This window comes from Bidens hawaiensis, unplaced genomic scaffold (genome assembly GCF_021521415.1).
Source record: "Bidens hawaiensis isolate Kalapana, Puna unplaced genomic scaffold, B.hawaiensis_p1.1 tig00029669_1, whole genome shotgun sequence".
Taxonomy (NCBI): Eukaryota; Viridiplantae; Streptophyta; class Magnoliopsida; order Asterales; family Asteraceae; genus Bidens; species Bidens hawaiensis.
Genome location: NW_027494928.1, coordinates 61781 through 67019, shown reverse-complemented (window position 1 = coordinate 67019; position 5239 = coordinate 61781).

Genomic DNA, 5239 nt, shown 5'->3' with positions numbered 1-5239 from the left:
TCGATGCCAGCCTCTTATTCAGTGCCACGTGTCTCCTCAAGCGAGCAGCCTCATCCTACTCACCTGCGTGCATACTAAAAGTCAGTTACGCTGAGTGAGTTCTAGTTAATCATACACTATACAATACACATAAACTTATATTCTTTCATTCATACTTTCATTCATACCTTCATTCATACTTTCATTCATACTTTCATACTTTCATTCATATTTTCTTTACATACATAATCCTACGTTTTAAAGAGCCTTTCGCCCTATAACCTCACAGATATTATAAGGGTCTGGTCCCTAACATCACAGATATTATAAGGGTCTGGTCCCTAACATCACAGATATTATAAGGGTCTGGTCCCTAACATCACAGATATTATAAGGGTCTGGTCCCTAACATCACAGATATTATAAGGGTCTGGTCCCTAACATCACAGATATTATAAGGGTCTGGTCCTCTTTCCTTGAATATTAGTAGGGTTTGGTTCCCTAGTTCTCGAATATTAGTAGGGTTCGATTCCCTCTTCGTTACCATACAACCATACATCATACCTCGAGTATTATTAGGGCTCGGTACCCTTTTCGTAACCATACAACCATACAACCATCATTTCCTTCTTTTATTAACTTTATTACGTTCATACACATAAGCATACATATCATACTTACCTTATACATAGCGTTACAACCTGACAGTACGTGCAATATCCGAATATCGTTCACGTACCATCAAGCAATCATTCATACATATCACATCATTCACATAAGGCATACACTTATCTCTTAGGATAAGCGTATTAACAAACATATCGAGTATGCACACAGCCCCGAAAGCATAACACATAAATGGGGCTAGAACTCACCTGAACACGGTTACGTTCACCGTTAATCGTAATCCCTTTCTTGAGTTGTGCACGGCTGACTGTATAACAAGTATACGTATCAATTAACTATCACTTCTCATATTGCATTTCTATCTTTATATGACCCACAACGAATGGGGGTCCGGCGGCAGCGCCCCTGGCAGCGGGGTCTAGGGGCGGCAGCCCCTAGCAGGGTCCAAGGGGCAGAGCCCCTGGCTGGGGTCGAGCTGGCCACAGGCGAAGTTAAACCTTAGGCGAACTTAGCTTTAAGCGAAGTTAAACCTTAAGCGAACTTAGCTTTAGGCGAAGTTATCAGTTAGGCGAACTTGGCCATAAGCGAAGTTATCAATTAGGCGAACTTGGCCTCAGGCGAAGTTACCAGTTAGGCGAACTTGGCCGTAAGCGAAGTTATCAATTAGGCGAACTTGGCCTCAAGCGAAGTTACCAGTTAGGCGAACTTGGCGTCAGGCGAAGTTATCGCTTTGAAGGCGAAGTTGCCCAGTTCAGCCGCTGTTTGGTTTCTATCAAGCATTTTTGGCAATTTTAACACCCTTGTTATGGATCAACATCACCCACTACGTTCCCCAACCGTTTTCGGTCGTTTATACACTATAAAGCTTGGATCTTTAAACTTCAAAGATCAAGAATCATACCTTTTTGTGCTTGTTTGGATCTCGTTTAACTTGTTTAATCACAACTAATCGTTCTCTCTCTCTCGGATCTTGTTCGTTCCTCTCTAGGCCGCCGGCCGTATGGCGGTGATGTGGTGTGTGTGTGTTTTGGAGTGTGTTAGAGAATAAGATGGAATGAGTGATGGTTTAGGGTTTAGGGGATATTTATATTCCTTAAAGCCCATGGACCTAAGGCCCATTCTCATTTAACCCATCTCAATTAATCTAAGTCCATGATCCGCTCCTTACACGATATTAATTAATAAATAACGCGAAATCACTAAACATAACTTTCTTTATTCAACATTAAAATTTTAGGATGTTACATTAAATATCAGCGTGACTGCGTTTCTTTGGTGAAAGTGGCATTCAAGTTCGAAAAGTAGTGAAATGAGGTCGAGAGTAGATGTAGAGGACATACACTACTTGAAAAGTAAGCAACTTATCCCTAGAAAGATAAAAGAAAATAAAACTAAACTAAAATTGAAAAACAAAGAGGATAGAAAAATATTTTTGGTTATTTTAAAAAGTTTTTAAATATGTACATTATAAACAAGGTTAAATAAGTACTTGGATTGTTTGTAAAAAATTCATCATGTGTCCCCGACAGCGGCGCCAAAAATTTGATGTGCGTGTAATGGTATAGAAAAATGTATTAATTTTTTCAAAGGTTTGCTTACACAATGTCTAGTTTAAATTTATAAAAACGATTATTATTTTAACTAGACCACACACAAATAGGCAAGTGTACCTATCGTATATGTAATAGAGTATCTGTAAGAACCAATTATCGATGCACACACACACTTGTTTGCTTTTTACTACTAAATCGTTGTATATATTGTAACTTGAAGTGACTATCATATTGGTTTTGGTTTGATAAATAAGTTTAATTAAGTGAAATTAAAGACATAAATTAAATTACACTATTTTTGGGTTATTACACATTTTAGAATGAAGATCAAATATAAAAGTGTATCATTTTGGTTTAAACTCCTCAAAACTTTGGTTTAACAATCAGTTAGTAAGCATTTAATATCAGCTTGCTATAGTGATTAAATGTGAGAATAATATCAGCTTGCTATACTGATTATGGTTATTAAATATCAGCCTGACTGCGTTTCTTTGGAGAAAGTGACATTCAAGTTCAGAAAGTGGTGAGATGAGGTCGAGAGTAGATGTAGAGGACATACACTACTTGGAAAATTAATAGAAAATCTATTAGCAAAATTAAAAACTAAATTAAAGTAAGCAACTTATTTCTAGAAAGATAAAAGAAAATAAAACTAAACTAAAATTGAAAAACAAAGAAGATAGAAAAATATTTTTGGTTATTTTGATAAGTTTTTAAATAGTACATTATAAACAAGGTTAAATAAGTACTTGGATTGTTTGTTAAAATTCATCGTGTGTCCCCGACAACGGCGCAAAAAATTTGATGTGCGTGTAATGGTATAGAAAAATGTGTTAATTTTTTCAAAGGTTTGCTTTCACAATGTCTAGTTTAAATTTATAAAAACGATTATTATTTTAACTAGACCACACACAAATAGGCAAGTGTACCTATCGTATATGTAATAGAGTATACGTAAGAACCAATTATCGATGCACACACACACATGTTTGCTTTTTACTACTAAATCGTTGTATATATTTTAACCTGAAGTGACTATCATATTGGTTTTGGTTTGATAAATAAGTTTGATAAAGTGAAATTAAAGACATAAATTGAAAGACACTATTTTTGTGGTATTATACCTTTTAGAATGAAGATCAAATATAAAAGTGTATCATTTTGGTTTAAACTCCTCATTACTTTGGTTTAACAATCAATTAGTAAGCATGTAATATCAGCTTGCTATAGTGATTAAATATGGGAATAATATCAACTTGCTATACTGATTATATTGATTAAATATCAGCTTGACTGCGTTTCTTTGGTGAAAGTGGCATTCATGTTCGGAAAGTGGTGAAATGAGGTCGAGAGTAGATGTAGAGGACATACACTACTTGGAAAATAAAAAGGAAATCTAATAGCTAAATTAAAACTAAATTAAAGTAAGCAACTTATCCCTAGAAAGATAAAAGAAAATAAAACTAAACTAAAATTGAAAAACAAAGAGAATAGAAAAATATTTTTGGTTATTTTGATAAGTTTTAAAATATGTACATTATAAACAAGGTTAAATAAGTACTTGGATTGTTTGTAAAAAATTCATCATGTGTCCCTGACAACGGCGCCAAAAATTTGATGTGCGTGTAATGGTATAGAAAAATGTGTTAATTTTTTCAAATGTTTGCTTACACAATGTATAGTTTTAAATTTATAAAAACGATTATTATTTTAACTAGACCACACACAAATAGGCAAGTGTACCTATCGTAGATGTAATAGAGTATATGTTAAAACCAATTATCGATGCACAGACACACTTGTTTGCTTTTTACTACTAAATCGAAGTATATATTTTAACCTGAAGTGACTATCATATTGGTTTTGGTTTGATAAATAAGTTTAATTAAGTGAAATTAAAGACATTTATTGAAAGACACTATTATTGGGTTATTATACATTTTAGAATGAAGATCAAATATAAAAGTGTATCATTTTGGTTTAAACTCCTCATAACTTTGGTTTAACAATCAATTAGTAAGCATGTAATATCAGCTTGCTATAGTGTATAAATATGGGAATAATATCAGCTTGCTATACTGATTATGGGTATTAAATATCAGCCTCACTGCGTTTCTTTGGTGAAAGTTGCATTCAATTTTGGAAAGTGGTGAAATGAGGTCGAGAGTAGATGTAGGGAACTTAAACTACTTGGAAAATAAAAAGAAAACCTAATAGCAAAGTTAAAAACAAAATTAAAGTAAGCAACTTATCTCTAGAAAGATAAAAGAAAATAAAACTAAACTAAAATTGAAAAACAAAGAAGATAGAAAAATATTTTTGGTTATTTTGATAAGTTTTTAAATATGTACACTAGAAACAAGGTTAAATAAGTACTTGGATTGTTTGTAAAAATTCATCGTGTGTCCCAGACAACGGCGACAAAAATTTGATGTGCGTGTAATGGTATAGAAAAATGTGTTAATTTTTTCAAATGTTTGCTTTCACAATGTCTAGTTTTAAATTTATAAAAACGATTATTATTTTAACTAGACCACACACAAATAGGCAAGTGTACCTATCGTTAATATAATAGAGTATATGTAAGAACCAATTATCGATGTACAGACACACTTGTTTGCTTTTTACTACTAAATCGTTGTATATATTTTAACCTGAAGTGACTATCATATTGGTTTTGGTTTGATAAATAAGTTTAATTATGTGAAATTAAAGACATTAATTGAAAGACACTATTTTTGGGTTATTATACATTTTAGAATGAAGATCAAATATAAAAGTGTATCATTTTGGTTTAAACTCCTCATAACTTAGGTTAAACAATCAATTAATAAGCATGTAATATCAGCTTGCTATAGTGATTAAATATGGGAATAATATCCGCTTGCTATACTGATTATGGTTATTAAATATCAGCCTCACTGCGTTTCTTTGGTGAAAGTGGCATTCAATTTCGGAAAGTGGTGAAATGAGGTCGAGAGTAGATGTAGAGAACATAAACTACTTGGAAAATAAAAAGAAAACCTAATAGCAAAATTAAAAACAAAATTAAAGTAAGAAACTTATCTCTAGAAAGATAA